Here is a 17,528-nt window from a genome sequence, read left to right on the forward strand (position 1 = left end):
TTTCCACTGTATCACACACAGTGCACTACTTAGAGAAAAAGTGAAAGATTCCCAAAAAAAAATGAGCCCTCATAGGCAATAAATAGAAGCTCACACTATTTACATGAGTTTGATTGTTCTTTAGTTTAAAGTGAATAATCTGATCAGGGTTTTTTCCCCTTATGCACTTTAATATATTATAGTAAGACCAGGTTTCCGTAACGTTGCTGCTCAGACTGAGGCTCGTTTGTCACACAAACCCAAATAAGGAATCAATATTAGACAGCGTGGAAATACATTAACATGCTCAAACCAGTCTGTCAAATAAACTACCATCTTTTAATTCCTCTGCTCTGAAATTTTCAGACAAGGCCACCTTGTCTGTGCTCTTCATCACATCTGATCTTCATCTCATCCCACAGTGTTTCATTTCTATGTAAAAATCAATAATCCACCCCTGTTTTTGAATACTTTAACCTCTGTCATAGGACCTGAGAAGCAATATGAGTCTCTCTCTCTCTCTCTGCTGCGTGTGTTATCCTTATTTCACCCTTGCAGAAACAGCAGGCAGGGGCTCTCATCTGCATCACAGTGCATGTGCGGTTTGTGTGTAACCACCTTTGAGTTGGCCTTTTGATTGACCTGTCTAAGTAGACCTTGTTGGTTTGCAAATGTTTATGGGGCATTAATTATCATTATTGGCAGAGGCATCCCCTAATTTTGCTCATTATTTCTATTGACTTAAAGTGGGGCATGAAGCCAAGCTCTGCTTTGATTATAGAGTAGAAACAGTGGCAGTTTATGTGGCCCATGATACTGATGGACAGGCTTAATTAGTGGTTTCAACTGGTTTTCCAACTGCATCCAAATTTAAGCCCCCACAGACCCAATTCATGACCTGCAGTTGTTAATAGGGAAAACAGCTGAAACAATATGCATGCACCTCTGCCAAGTCTGTCTAATTATGCAGTCAGGACCATAAGTATTTGGACAAGGACACGATTTTTGTGATTTTGCCTCACAATGGAGTGAAAGGAGGCCATCGAGATCTTTTAGTTCTAGTGGTTTGACAAAAATAATAATGTCATTTGTTGTAAAGACTCAATAATTCAACAAACAAACTCAATTATGAATCTAAATAATATTCTTCATACTTGCAAACAAAACCTTTGTGATTGCAGTGACTGCCTGAAGCGTGGAAATAACCAAATGCCGTGTTTTACTGATGGACGGATTCTCCTGTCCAGCACCCTGGCACGGATCTTCCTGGGGAGGCTGCGGAGTGTGATCCCCTTCTAGTTACCCATTTAGAGGCACCGCCGCAGACCTCCACACAATGTTGCAGACATGTTAGCCAGGACAGCCCTACAGGGCTTTAGGAAGCATTACTCAGCCACAATGTGTGAGTCTTCCTCATCGTCCACTGACTCTGCTCCCACTACAGGTGTGTCAGTGGGATTGAGGAGATCCTCAAAGTCTTCTTTCCACTGCCTGACCATATCCTCAGTTGAGTTCAGCACCATCCCAGAAGCATCCCACGCCCGGTGCATGATGAAGACCAACAATAAAACACCATTTGGATTTAGATCAGGCTGTTCCTCCCAATCACACCCCTCCAGTGTTGCATTGGAGTCTCCAGATGAAGCACTCTCCAGCGCCCCACCCAGTGAGTCAAAGAAGGCTGGGCACTCTGATGCATCTGAAATGAAACACACGGTTCAAAACAAAGCTGATACAAAGGAAGAGGAAAGAAAATAAAGTGATTTTGATTGTAAACGATAGTAATCTATTACACAAAGGCACTCAAGTCTAAGAATAAAAATAAAGCCAGTGGTTGTAACAAATGTAACTAACATCTATCGTTCATCTATCTATGGATCTGCCTTCTTTATCAACATGTCACGTAATTACCAGGTTAGACATTATGCTCTTCACATTTTTGTCCATGTACTGTAAACTGTCAGTGTCTTACAAACAAAATCACAACATATGAGACTGGGTGGGAACCGGGTAGATATTTAATATAGAATTCTATGTAATTCTTCTGAATTTAGTGCGTAATCTTCAGTACTTTAAAATACTTGCTGGTTCTTAATGATACTTCAAATGTACACTACATTGTCAAAAGTATTTGTTCATCTACTTTCATGTGCACATGAACTTTAGTGACTCTGATTCTTAATCCAGAGGGTTTAACAACAAAGCCGAACTCTTCCATCAGAAAGAAGCGTGATTTGCCACTTTGGAGAATTCATCTCCACTTCTCTAGAGTCCAGTTGTGGCATTTGCATTGTTCCTGGTGATGGAAGGCTTGGGTGCAACTGCTCTACACACTGTTGTTGAGCTAATCTGAAGGCCACATGAAGTTTGGATCTCTGTAGCGATCGACTCTGCAGACCTCAGCATCTGCTGACCTCACGCTGTGATTTTACCACTTCGTGGCTGAGTTGCTGTCATTCTCAATCACTTTGTTATAATACCACCAACAGCCTACTGTAGAATATTTAGTAGTGAAGAAATTTCACAGCTGAACTGCAGGTGACATCCTATCGCAGTACTTCTGAGGGCGAGCCATTCTTTCCCAAATGTTTGTAGATGCCGAGGTGTTTGATTTCATACTCCTGTGGCCGTGCAAGTGATTGAAATTCAATGATGATGGATGGGTGAGTAATTTGTCAATATGGTGTACATACAGTAGGACATGGGAGTAACAACTGGCAGTTTGTAAGAGTGTAGGAATAGGATAACTGATAACAGAACCCAAACCCCTAATAATACTTGTAGTTCTACTAAAGATATGAAAAGAATCCTTTTATCTCTCGTTCTGCTTTCTAGATGTTTGAGTATTATTAGGAAAAGGTGACTTGGGCTGCTCCCTCATTTTCCAGGGGGTTGCCAAAGTGCATATTTGACTTGGCAGAGACATGACCTTCCTGTCCTTCCTGACACAGCCCTGCTGTTTATCCAGGCTTGGGATCAGCACTAGGAGTAGACTAGCTTATGACCTCCTGAGGCTAAGTTTGTGTCTCCTTGAATCAAACTGCTATTTTTCACATATAAGGCAAATGTTTACCACTACATCACGGAGCCACAAAGTCTATCTGGTGGTAGTAAAAATGAGGGCCTCACTTTAGGAGAATTACTGAATAAATGGTTGAAAAGAAGCTGCGAGATGGTAAAATGGACTGATTCTTATTTAGTGCTTTTCTACTCTCCCAAAGTGCTCTATACAACATGCCTCACTCACCCAATCACACCCATACAAGCATTTCCTTCTTTTTCTTTAGTGCTGTTTAGCAAACATTCACACTCAGATGGCTACATCAGAGAGCAACTGGGGGTTAGTATCTTACCCAAGGATATTTGGCATGCAGAATAGGGGAGCCATGGATCGAACCACCAACCTTCCAATCAGTAGCTGTCCTGCTCTACCACCTGAGCTATGAAGTATGAAGTTCACTTCTTCAACACCACCATCACCAATTTCTCCAGTATGGGTCAGAGCATCCCTACATCTGCTCTCAACTTTTTTTGCCAACTTTTTTTTGCGTGGGAAGCAGCAGGTGCATGTCTCGAGAGCCTTTGTGTGCACGCAGAGCGTATATCTTCATTTAGTCATTTCGTACAAGCCTCATTTGCCCATTAGAGTTTCAGCGTTGGTTTATCCTCACCTTTGATGTTACCTACTTTTGTCGTTGTTCAGCGTGTTGTTAAATGTATGCAGGTTAGACTAAATGAGCTGCAACCAACAGTTTTTTGCTTCCCACGCTAAACATGCAGGAACTCACACACTCCCACCCCGTCGTGCTACTGCAGTGACAGTGAGTGAACCCCTGGAAGCTGATAGACAGTTTAGGGTTTAAACAGCTCGTATATGTTACGCAAGCTTCCCTCACCAACTGTGAGACTCGTCTTCCAGCTGAGTCGGCATTGTCAAAGAGTTTTAACTGTAGAAATGTGAAAAAATAAATAAATAAATAAATAAATGTGGAGCGCAGGGGCTCAGCCTTCTGCTGCTGTAGGGCTGATTCAGGAAAAGCTGTTCCAAGATCACACTGCAGGCAATTTGCAGCCGTCACATGAATAGAAAGCATCAGAGAGCATTCTTCACATCGCCATTCTGAGCACATATTTAACAGCTTTGTCCACGTAGGTCTTTAATCCCCCAAGCTGAATATCAATTAACAGCCACCTTCTTTATAGTCAGGTTTGAGAATAGCTTATGGTAAAGAAAGGGAGGCTGAAAAAAAGGGAGAAGAAGAAGAAGAGGGGGGATTTTAAATTGCTCTCTGTTCACTCAGCATTTAATGGTGCTTTTCTGAGGGTTCTGCCCTTGTTGGGTTGTGCTTTATGGTCAGATAAAAGTCGTGCAGGGGAAATAATTCCATCTGGGCTCTGTGCCAAGGGGCTGGTGTTTCACAGCAGCTCCAGCCTCTCACCAGGATGTGATGAGAAACTTGGTGGGAGGGTGAGGGATGAGGTGGGGCGGAGAGCAGCCCCTCAAGGTGCCACTTCCATGGAGACGCAGCTGGGCCAAACAAGACTTCCATCAGTCGACAAATAGGAGGTGAGGCGGCTGTCTGGCTCCCTCATTACTGAGAGCCCAGCAGCCTCTGTCAGTCTGCTGAGATGTGCTTCTTTGGGCCGTCAGTGTGGGCATCGCTTATCAACATCTCGTGGTAATGAGTGATGTTGAGCGTAAATCTTTTCTTGTGGGACTGGTTATGTTGTTGCTCTCGGCTCTGTTGCCTAGGAAATAAGCATCTCACTGTAAAGGTGGCAGTCTGCGGTCTGTTTGCCCTTTTCCTCAAATTTTTTATTCGATTGGATTGAACTTTCACCTCAAAAGTGAACACGCTCTCCATCATTTTTCACCTCTGTTTTGTTTAATATTCTACCTTGACTTTCACGTGTCCACTCAGAAAGAAGGGAGCCATCTCACCTCTCCTGACTCTTCACGTGTTCTCTAACTACACATTGGCACGAAGAATTGAAGGCTACTTGTGTTCATGCTGGTTTAGCGCTGAAGAAAAGATGTATTTAAAATCAGGGTCAGGGTTCACAGGAGAGAGGACCCAAGTGTAGGATAACAGAGGCAGGTTAAATAAACAAAAAGTGAGCCTTTAATGGCTGATCCAATAACCAGTTAAACACAAAGTCCAACCTGCAGTTACAAGGAAACAGGAGTCCAAGAAGAGGCTCATGAAACACAGACAACGAGAGAGCAAACAGGTGACACATAGGTGAAAACAAACACAACAAAGCTCCACTGGAGATGCACAGCTTTTCAAAATAAGACAAGAAGTAACTGAAAATGCAAAGGAACCAGAAAACCAACAGAAGACAGAGAGGGTAATGAGACAATAGATCTCCAGAAACGACTACCTCTGGGAACTTGACCAACAGCTGTGTCACAGACATTTGTACGGGCTGCTGCAAAGCTGCAAATCTTTATGCTAATGACAACGAGCGCAAACACAACATTACAAAAACAACAATCGTGAATACTCTGAAAAACAACAACAAAACTTTACTTTTCAAACTTGTAAAAACACCCTGCAAATAAATACAAAAATTGCAATAGTTTTTTTTTTTATTCAGTTCAATTCAATTCAGTTTTATTTACACAGCGCCAAATCACAACAGCAGTCGCCTCAAGGTGCTTTATATTGCACAGTAGATTGTACAATAATACATACAAAGAAAAACCCAACAATCATATGACCCCCTATGACCAAGCACTTTGGCGACAGTGGGAAGGAAAAACTCCCTTTTAACAGGAAGAAACCTCCAGCAGAACCAGGCTCAGGGAGGGGCGGGGCCATCTGCTGTGATTGGTTGGGGTGAGAGAAGGAAGACAGGATAAAGACCTGCTGTGGAAGAGAACCAGAGATTAATAACAGATATGAATCAATGCAGAGAGGTCTATTAACACATAGTGAGAGAGGAAGGTGACTGGAAAGGAAAAACTCAATGCATCATGGGAATCCCCCGGCAGCCTACGTCTATTGCAGCATAACTAAGGGAGGATTCAGGGTCACCTGGTCCAGCCCTAACTATATGCTTTAGCAAAAAGGAAAGTTTGAAGCCTAATCTTAAAAGTAGAGTGTGAAATGCACTACACACAGGTACACACACACACAGGTCTTTATCACCAGATTCCACATTTATTTATAGTTTTCCCAGGTTATGACTGAACACAGTCTGACAGCTGTCGGTCCCAGCTGATTTCCCTCTCCCTCCGCTCCTCTCTGTCTCACTATAAAAAGGGAAGGAAACCACCATCAGTCCAAATCGCCATCAGCTGTTCTCACCGGCATCTCCAGCACCGCCCCGTTGAGCTCACTGCACCACTCCTCCCCTGCAGCCGCACCCGGGACCACACCTCCCGCCACATAGAGATAGTGTCTATCTCCCGAATACAAACTGGAAGCTGGTTCCACAGAAGAGGGGCCTGAAAACTGAAGGCTCTGCCTCCCATTCTACTTTAAATACTCTAGGAACAACAAGTAGGCCTGCAGTGTGAGAGCGGAGCGCTCTAATAGGGTGATATGGTACTACAAGGTCATTAAGATAAGATGGGGCCTGATTATTTAAGACCTTGTATGTGAGGAGCAGGATTTTGAATTCAATTCTGGATTTAACAGGAAGCCAATGAAGGGAAGCCAATACAGGAGAAATCTGCTCTCTCTTTCTAGTCCCTGTCAGGACTCTTGCTGCAGCATTTTGGATGGGTGTCATCTGCATAGCAGTGAAAATGTATGCTATGTCTTCTAATGATGCTGCCTAAGGGAAGCATGTATAATGTAAACAGAATTGGTCCTAGCACTGAACCCTGTGGAACTCCATAATTGACCTTAGTGTGTGAAGAGGACTCTCCATTTACATGCACAAATTGGAGTCTGTTAGCTGTTTGACAACTACTCTTTCAAGGATTTTTGATATGAAAGGAAGGTTGGAGATTGGCCTATAATTAGCTAAGACAGCTGGGTCTAGAGATTTTAGGTACAGGTTTAACTACAGCCAGCTTGAAGGCCTGTGGTACATAGCCGATTATTAGAGATAGGTTGATCATATTTAAGATTGAAGAATTAATTAATGGCAGGACTTCTTTGAGCAGTTTTGTAGGAATGGGGTCTAAAAGACACGTTGATGGTTTGGAGGAAGTAATTATTGAAATTAACTCAGAAAGATCAACTGGAGAAAAAGAGTCTAAATGAATATCAGTGGTACTGAAAGCAGCTGTAGATAATATTATTATAATAATATTATAATATTATTGGTAATTTTTTCTTTAATGATTAAAATTTTATTTGTGAAGAAGTTCATGAAGTCATTACTAGTTAACGTTAAAGGGATGGTTGGCTCAACAGAGCTCTGAATGTTTGTCAGCCTGGCTACAGTGCTGAAGAGAAACTATTTCTCCAGGCTAAATGATGATCCTCTAAATTTGTGACATCCATTTCCTCTCCAGCTTACGAGTCATCTGCTTTAGGCTACGTGTTTGAGAATTATACCACGGAGTCAGGTACTTCTGATTTGAGGCCTTAGTTTTCACAGGAGCTACAGTATCCAGAGTCGTATGTAGTGAGGATATAATATCTTGCTAATATATATCGTCTTTTTGGTAGCGTTGTTCTTGTGTTAAATGTTGCGTGTGTGTTTTATTTAATGTTGTATTTCCTGAGATGTTTTTGTGTTTTTCTTTTTGTCGTTGCTTAATTTTGTGTCGTTGTACTTAAAATGACACCGTAGTTTTGACACATTGCTAACCAACAGTAAGGTAAAACAGGCCTGGTATGAATAAAATGTGTTCAAGAATAATGTGTACAAACTATGACTGTAGTTACTTAAATAAATGCACATCAGCGTTCATTAGTGGCAGTTGTTACATGTTTTTTCATGACTGTAATTTGCCACTTGTTAGTCACTGCAGTAAAGCACATTAGTTTTTCCGGTTAATCTCCTGCACTAAGTTTTTAATTGGTGTCTATGAGGTAAGGCTAAAGTGGCAGTGAATCCTTTTCCTTTTTAGAAGCAGCTGCTAAGAAATGAAGTCACAAATGCACAGTGAAGAGGCCGCAGTGAGTACTCCAGATGTTTAACATTCAGCTTCCCATTTAGGCAAAGTCACAATCAGCAAAAAGAGCGTCTTGGCTTCCAGTCGATTAAAAGGGGAAAAAATGAAGATGCTATTAATACATGACGAAACATTTGCTGGATCCCGGGACCATAAATCATTACCTTAAGCCCTTTCAGTCCACGGTGTTCTTCTTTAATTTGTCCCCCTCCCCCCACCAGCTCATGGCCCAGATCACCGAGGAGCTCACTAAGACCATTGTCTTCCTGCCAGCTCACTTAGCATATCTAGTTTTATTTTGAACCCTCTGGCTGTTTGGCAGGAGGAGAGAATAAGCAATGTTAAAGGTATTTATGAGGCTGTCCTTAAAGAACCTTTCTTTATATCAACAGTTTGACTAATGCATATGACAGGGAACTTGATATTGGCAGCAGCTATGAAAAACTTGTCTGCATGACTGATGGTGGGTACGATAGCTGCCAAGCCAACATGTATTAATTATAGTAGCTTTTAAACACACTGATTTTCACTACGTTTGGGAACTACCTAAATGACCGGGCCATTTATAATTACAAGTCTGCAAGAAGCTTATAATTAAGACAAAATCGATATTTTTTTATGATGGCTTATGTGTATAAGCAGAAAACAGATTGTTGGACCATTCTGCAAAGCGAAGGGAGTTTGAGTGTTTGAGTGCAGGCACTTTTTTATGGAAGGTTTTTAGGCTATTCTGGATATATACAAATACCTAATCCTGCTCTGAAGGAGTCTGGATATACTACCCAGGGCACTCTGTAGGTATGAAGAATAAATGAAGGGTGGAGGCAGAAATAAAAGGCTTTTAAACAGCTCAACAGTCTGTTCTTTTTTATTCCTCTTTTTCTTCACACCGGTGAATTATTGCAACATGCATCAGGCCAAGCTGAAGAAAACCTGAAGTTATGAAAAAGAATTCAGCTAGTGAGAAAAGAATAACCGGGACTCTCCAACTTCACTTCGAATTTGGTGATCCAAAAGCAGATCCAGTAACAGGCTATACCCCCATTTCAGCAGGACCCATGGCTGCACAGCTACTGTGGCCTGACACAAGTGCAGTTTCAATAACATTACTAACTGACTAACATTTGTAATCAGACTACCTTTGGCATTGTGTATCAGGACATGCAAAAACCTTATTTGGTTTTTTAGTTTTATTTATATAGTGCCAAATCATAGCAACACTTGCCTCAAGGCACTCTATATTGTAATGTAAAGACCCTACAATAATACAGCGAAACCCCAATAATCATATGACCCTTTTTGAGCAAGCACTTAGGCAACAGTGGGAAGAAAAAACTCCCTTTTAACAGCAGAACCAGTTTCAGGGAGGGGCAGCCATCTGCTGTCAACTGTTGGGGTGAGGGGGAGGATTTTTTCGACCATCTCTGTGTGGCTGCTATGGTTTCTGATCAAAACATGTCTACAGACAGATGACAATGAGCTCAAGGCGTTGACCTGGCCTCCAAGACACACTCACACCTCGCCAAACATGTCCAATCCTGGGAAGAGCCTGCAACTCTCAGCACGACAAATTATCCTCACCACTAATCTGACATTATGTGCATATGTGTTTAAATGAAAAAAAGTTTCCGTTTGCTTCACTAAGGTCTGACAAAAAGGTTATTAGTAGGCGTAGTTATGTTTTATTCACACCTCTTTCACAGGCCGCAATGTGACTGCTGGAGTGGAGCCCATGTACGTACCTGTGAGCTTTAAATGCATTCCTGTTGTAAATATTTCTAACACATCATTAATAGTATTCCACACATTATCGGAACTGCTAACAGTTACTGTCATAGCACATTTAAATGTGTACTGCGCACACTACTGTATCATAGGTTATATATGAAGATTGTAAAAATTGTATTTTTTATTGATTTGAACATTTTTATAGTGTCTAATATTATTATCCTTTTTTTAAAATCAGGTACTAGCAAGTGGTTATTTTTTGAGGTTGATGTAAAACCACAGAGGTCACTAAAGTAAAAAAAAAAATTACTGCATAGCCCGTGTAATTGTAGATAATGTAACAAAAAATAGCCTAAATTTTCAAGAACCTATAAACGCGCTGCCAAATTTATCCTCAGCACTTAAAACTCTACTTCTGCAAACGCCCCAAAGCATCCTCTACCAATCTCCCTCAGTCAGACCCCACAGAACACCTCCAGGGGTCCCACGCCTCACTGGCATAAGTCCAGCCAGAGCCACTGAATGGAATTTGACTTAGTCAAGGACTCTGAGTCCGACTTAAACCCTTTGTGTTACATCTGTAGTTTGAATTTAAAAAGACTGGCAAATATTTTCACATGGACAGTGTACATGGGATTTCTTGCACTAATGGAAAATTATAGCCAAGCACAAATGAAGTGACTCACACATGTCTGAACCACAGAAAAGAACAAGAGAGAGAGAGAAAATATAGCACATTTATTTGTGAAAAAATAACTTGGTAGACAGGAGGGATGACTCAGAATGACAAAACTGCAGAATAAGAACCTCCAGGTTTACAGGATACATATTTATTTTCATTCTTAGTAGTTATCATAGATAGTACAGTTATCCATCAAACTGTCTATCCCATTACCTGGGCTCTCTCACAGTTACATACAGCACCTTTGCACCAGGCCCTCTGCTCTGGCTTCTGTGACTGTCAGGTTGATGTATGTACCTGTTAGCTGCAGCTAACCATCTGCACTTTTCACGTCTTTTTTCAGTGTTTCCCTGCATCTCTGAAAGACTCTTAACATCTTATTATGTATCTTATTTGTTCTTTGGATGCTAATTAAAGTGTAAATTTACATCAAAATTACAATTTTATTAATTGTTGCGTTAATTAGCTTAGCTTAAAACTTAGCTAGTTTACCGGATGCATTAGCTATGGTTTGCTTAACGATAAAGTTTTATTTTATGGGTAGAATTAATTTGAAAGGTTGATATTGGTGTGTAGAGCAAAGGCCATACATTTCTACAATGAAAAGCAGCATCAAAGCTGCCAGGAAAAATGCTGCATCAGCCAAGAAAGCCTTGGATCCTTCCTCTCCCTCATTTGGAGGAAAACAACAGAGGAAACTACAGGGTGAGTTCAACCAGCTGCTGTTAGCAGTAAAATATCTTTTTAAATAAATACATTTTCATCAGATAACTTTTCTTTCCTTCTATTTGCTGCTATTTTTGACTTGAATTTGTCAAAGATACATTCTGGTCTAATCAAACAAAGGAAATTTGTCTTGACTTTCTGTTTTGTTCTAATCATCTTTGTTGAAGATGTTGAAGATTTTGGCTTCTTTAATTTACTGGGAGACAGGGTTGAGAAGTTCCGGAAAAATGCAAAATATTTTTCATTTGAGTTTTTTGATATCTTTTCTTCCAGTGTTTTTACTTATTCAGGCACACATTCCCTTAAATGTTTGGGATTTTAGTGAATGATTTAAAATATGAATTCCCTGACACCATACTTTCTTTTAGGCCGGAACACCAAACATTATTGTGTATAACTCAGGTGTCCTCGGTCATTTTCAAGAGCCACAAAAATAGAAAGAATAATATATAAATGATTGTAGCCCACGGCTTTCCGCACACTGTTTGAGTGTGTGAGATACTTTAAAAGCTGAATACTGAATGAAGTGAATTGAGGCACTGTACTAAGATACCACACATGACATCCTCTAATCTGCCCTCACTAAATGTCGTTGTTTTCACAGCATGGAGAGCACAGTGATGCATCTCTGCTGTATCATGGTGCTGAGCTCATCGTTCATGTAAACAAGTAAGTTTTTCATTTTTATTGGCATTTGGATATTTCCCCCTTTCAACCCTGGATTGGCTCAGTAAAAGGACAGAGAAACTTTAAGATATTGCTAATGTGTGTTTGTGAGAAACAAAGGGACAGACTGTGTAGACTGCTCCACACATTCCTTTGACTGTTTATGGATCAGGACTCGCTCTGCGTGTAGTATTTAAACACTTCCCATACAGCAGAGGAGGGCTGTGAGAGGTTTGAACACCTCCAAGCTGCCGTGAAATCTTAACAGTGATTGCGTCACACGTTAAGGATCAAACAAACAGATGCTGTCAGATGTTTCCTGCCCATGTTAGCGCAGGAAATTCAGCATGCTCTACATAAAATGATAATGAGAGAATAAAAATGTTAAGCACACAGTTTAGCTTCACTAAGTCCCAGTAAGGTTGGATCTGAATTATAATAGCATATCTTATATTTTTGTAAATATCTATCCAGCCCACGTGCTTTATGAGCTGTATGAATTTAAATTCCTCCAGAAGCACATGCATGTGAACAGTATTGGGACTATTTATTGCTTTTTCTCATGCAGTTGAAACACTGACTGAATTGTGTGGCTGTTCGTTACCTGTGGAGGGCAGCAGCAGGCTAGAGATATATCTGAGCTACCTCCAGAGTGAAAAGAAGAATAAGAACGGAGAAGGAGAACAAAAATCCCAATGCAGCTCTATACAACTTCAAACTTGGCCCAGCGTTTTTACTATTATTCTAAAATGCTACTATATTATTATTATTTATTTAGAGCTGAAGCTAATCCAGTTTGGGCAGACTCACCATAGGACAATAAGGTTTAACTGTAGGCTATGTATTAATGTCCTGCTCTACATGCTGTTGAAAAGGACTAGCAGAGAGAAGAGCGACCAGCATTTAGTAAGAGGCTGAAAATTCAAAAGCAGCAGAAAATTGTTTTATTTTCATTTTTAACTCCAATATGAAGAAACTGACCCCAGTGACTGCTGGAATAGGCTCTGATCCCCGTGCAACTGTGAATTGGATAAGCAGAAGAAAATGGATGGATGAAGAAACTGGACATTGGTAACATTGGTAGCATCACACAAGTGCTTTCACACGTTCAGTATCTTGCATAAGGATACTTTGGCATGCAGATTGGAGCAGCTAGGGATCAAACCATCAACCTTCCAATTAGTAGATGATCTACTCTACCTCCTGAGCCATGGTCACCTATTTAAACCAACGTCCAATCATATTATTTACTGGCAAGTATATTAAATATCCTTTTATTTGGCACATATAGGAATTTTAGTACTTATGTCAAACACGACTTACCTTAAGTTTGTGTTCAAATTATCCTAATTCTTTCTTTATTGTGGTTAGCATTTAGAGCTGTTTCCAGCTCTAAATTTCCATTAAGAAAAATTGTGGGGCAACAAATAATTTTCAAAGAAGTTTACATCTGTAGGTAACATGGCACAATCCAAAGCCGTTTACTGTGTAAAGGATGGCTAGCTTTGCTCTGTTTGATATTCATTCAGTGTTCGTGACTCACAGCTGTCAGTTTGGTTTCTAGGTGAATGATGATTCTGTCAGCAGAACAATGCTACTGATGTTTGTGAATGAAATTATGCAGAGAAAGCAGTGAAAGTCAAGGCAGGATGAGGTCCAAGAGACAACCCAAAGTGGTTCCACCAAATTGGACAAAAGACCAGAATCTTCCAGACAGTCATCACTGGTCAAAAACACATGAAAAGGCGTTAAACAGAAATTATTTTATATCATTTTTCATAGAAATTCAGTAACCTGTAACAATGTATTTTACATTTTACTCAGAAGATGGTGATAAATAACACATTTTTTTTATTCTTCTGCCTTGTGCTCACAGTTTTAAAAATGACTGTGGTCTAGCACTGATGATAGGAGTTAATTAGCTTGGTCATCATATAGTGCCAAATCACAACAACATCACCCTCAAGGTGCTTCATATTGTAGGGTAAAGATCCAGAAATAATTATCATGAATAAAGTGGTCAATATTTATTATGATGATTAAAAATAAATTTAAAATTTACAAAGTTTCACAAGAAAATATTCTTGGTTTACTAAACCTGTATTAGGTCCTTAATAGTTAGCTCACTTGTCAGCCATATTGGAAGGCTTCCAGCCAGTGTGTATTTGGAATATTGACTAAATGTACTTTGATTTCAGTGGTAACCAAGACATTAAAACTGCATGCACATCAGGGCTGCCACAAACAATTATTTTAATAGTTGACTAATCGTGGCAGCCCTAATGCACATAGAGACAGTTTATGAAAACTTTTTTTTCTCCAAATAAGAAAAATTTAGAATTTAAAAATGTTTTTTTTAGGGGCTGCGTCTCCCTCTCACAAAGTCTCCGTTGTGAACCATTTACTAATAAGCAGCTTTCTTTGCTTTAACAGAAATCTTTTAAAATCCTTCTTCTGCTTTCATTGTCGCCCCGAGAGGACTAAAATGGACTCAAATATAGTGCGATAATATCTGTTTATTTTCACGATCTCTAAATATTTATCATCACACACGCTAACAGGATTTTTTCTGCCTCTTTGTGAAGCGACTGCACATTAGCACAACTGGCCTGCACTTAGTGAAGGCAGTGAGTGTTTTACAGGGTGACAGGGTGACATGTGTCTTCCTGTTCTACCTGGTGATTTTTCTGTTAGCAGCAAAGCTAAAATCTTTTTAGGGTTATATATGTGTATATCTATCTATCTATCTATCTATCTATCTATCTATCTATCTATCTATCTATCTATCTATCTATCTATCTATCTATCTATCTATCTATCTATCTATCTATCTATCTATCTATCTATCTGTATATACATATATATATAAAGAGTCACTGCACCTTGACAAATATATATATATTGTACCAAATCATTTGCATCTGAAAACAAAATCATGGTTATGCAAGCTTCTTCAGAAATGCAAATATATGGAACCTGGGTTTTATGTAAGCATTCAAGTGTCCAATTGAGCAAGCCGTCTCCTTTTATGTGGGGTCCTGTAACCTCATTAAACCTTACTTTGTGATATGAGCACAGATGGGTCTTATAAGTGGATGCATAAAGTAAAGTATGCCTTTCATCACCCAGTCAGTGCTATTCTGCTGATGGAGACTGATGCACAAATATGAAATGTCAACTGGTAAGTGATACGATCCTTTTTTTTAGCGTTTGTTGTTCCATCACTGATGTGTTTGAGTGTATGTGAGAGGCTTTTCACAACTTTCCTTGTTAACTATCCATTATAACAGCTGTATTGCAAACAGCTCATGGAGACTTTTAGTACTTTTTATTGATAAAAGGTGTCCATACGGAGATGGAAGTCTTCAAAACAAAAGTAAATCTATAATATTTGCATTAATGATTTAAACAAACAATGGTAAACTTTCTGTATGCAGTGTTTTTTGTTCATAAGCTATGGGAACTGTGTTCGTTTGAGGGATTGGCAAATAGACTGGGAGGGGGCAGGATGGACCCGTATTAATAGGAACACTTGAATGAATTAGAAGAATAGGTTTTAAACATGCAGGACAGCGACAATACTGGGCACCGACTGGAGGACTGTACCAGCTTGTCTCATTCAAATGATGCAAACCTGCCTGATTGGCGGGATTTAAACGCTTGTTTCAGCACACTGTCCAAGCAAAACCAAGTCCACTCCAGAGTATGTGTGTCTGTTTAACTGCCAGTAATCTGAAAGTAAAAAAACAAAAGCTAACTTCAGCTCCAGCCGTGTCTCATGTCATCTTTGAATTGCTAAAAAAAAAGAAAGAGGGATCCCATTAATGTTTTTTTTTTCATTTTGCATGTGTGTGTTGTTTGTGATATTTGCTATTTGGAGTGAACTTTAAACAGCAAATGATGAAATTATGACATACACGTGTAAATAAATTCCCAAATTGACACTCCTTTGTAAACCTGTGTGATTGAATGTGCTTCACTCCAACACTGTGGGCTGTCCAGAAACAGCAGCTTCTTCAGATTAATTCAGAAGAGCACCACGAGTGGATGTTTTAATTTGAGTTATTTGGTCATTTGGAAAGGTCCAGAACAATTTAATACAATTAATCTTGCTGAGTGAAGGCAGTCATTGTTGCCATGTAGCAGCAGTAAGTGTTACCCTGATTGCGGCAGTGGTGTAAGTGTCCACCAGTATTATCTCTGTCAAGTGGCTGTCCAGGTATGGTTATATGATCTTGTGAGGTAAAGCTGCCCCACAGATTTAGGTACACACAGACACAACTAAAAGCTCCACACCCCTTAATGTGTGCACACGCATGCACACACACACACACACACACACACACACACACACACACACACACACACACACACACACACACACACACACACACACACGTATGTGTGTGTATATATATATATATATATATATATATATATATACACACGCCCTGCGTCTGACCTGCGGGTCAAGGTGCAGTGACTCTGAGGTTGTCTAACTGGGCCTCTTGAAACTCTTGCTTTGCATTCCTGCACCCAGTGGAGGGGGGTTGCCACAGACAGGGTTATTACTGGACTGAGAGACTGAAAGAAAGACTGATAGAGAGGGAGAGAAAAGCGACAGAGGGAGGGAGAGAGGGAGGGAGGGAGGGAGAAGGGGGGGTTGAAGGAAGCTGGAAGGTATTATGCACTATTTCCTTGCCTTCCTAGAAGCTCTCACTTGTTCCCTCCCACTCGGCCGGCATTCTGTGGCAAAGTAAAAGAAAACGCTGAAAACTTGAACCTGCTTATACTCGAGCTTCCTCGGCCTTCAAACGAGCTCACTTGTTTTCTTTCCCTACCCTTCCCCGCGTATGTTTCTCGCACTCTTTCTTGCTCCTCGCCTTGTTCGTCTCTCTCCCTCTCTCTCTCTCTCTCTGGGCTGTGTGTAAGAGGATCACTTTGTTTCCGTTGCCTTTTTCCGCGGTGCTGCAGACACACATGGAGCAGAGGATTGGATTTGAGGAGATACTGACGAAGTGCACAGCTGCAATGGTCCCCTCCATCTCCACACCAGGACTAAGCCCCCCCACCGACCCACCCCAGTGTGTGTGTGTGTGTGTGTGTTTGACTCTCTCCCTCTCTCTGTCGCACTCTCTGCTATCCGGCTCTCCGTGGGGTGGGAGTTGCAATATAGTAACTCAGAAAAATGGAAGTGGATTGGAGACAGACAAGATAGGAAGCTTTCGTTCTTGGGCTCGGACGTCAGGATCTGTGTGGTAAGTGCTTTCCTCTTAGCACTTTTGACAAGTTCTGTCCCTAAGAAGAATCCATCTGCCTGAAATCTCAGGAGCACTCTTCATGGCTCTATTGATTCATTTGTTGCCTGCTTTAACTTCTTTAGTTGGACTTTAAACTCCGTTCCCAAGTATTAACAAAATAAGCCTGATTTTCCTTATATTTCTTGTCAGTCTTAAATTAATTTGGTGACAGGAGAGGCTAGATCTTTGAATTTGTGTCCCAATGATTTTTAATGATTTTTAAAACATTTTTTTATTTTATTTGGTGGGAGGGGGGGCGAGGTGGAGAGATGGGGTGGGGGCAGTTGACTGGGGGAAGGGATTTTGAAGAGGTCAAAGAGAACGGCTCGGACAGAACAATGGTAGTGAAAACTTTACTAGTCATTTA

The 17,528-nt window shown here is 40.5% G+C and overlaps 1 long non-coding RNA gene across 1 annotated transcript in view; it reads left to right on the forward strand.

Annotated features, from left to right (window-relative positions):
- The first annotated feature begins 16,541 nt into the window (after positions 1 to 16,541).
- The window catches only part of LOC113030718 (uncharacterized), a 44,540-nt gene continuing 43,553 nt past the window's right edge, over positions 16,542 to 17,528 (forward strand). The window contains exon 1 of the long non-coding RNA XR_003273638.1: positions 16,542 to 17,119. This is a non-coding gene — a long non-coding RNA (uncharacterized LOC113030718). The remainder of the gene's footprint in view (positions 17,120 to 17,528) is intronic.

The sequence above is a fragment of the Astatotilapia calliptera genome, chromosome 10, assembly GCF_900246225.1.
Source record: "Astatotilapia calliptera chromosome 10, fAstCal1.2, whole genome shotgun sequence".
In the NCBI taxonomy this organism is placed as follows: Eukaryota; Metazoa; Chordata; class Actinopteri; order Cichliformes; family Cichlidae; genus Astatotilapia; species Astatotilapia calliptera.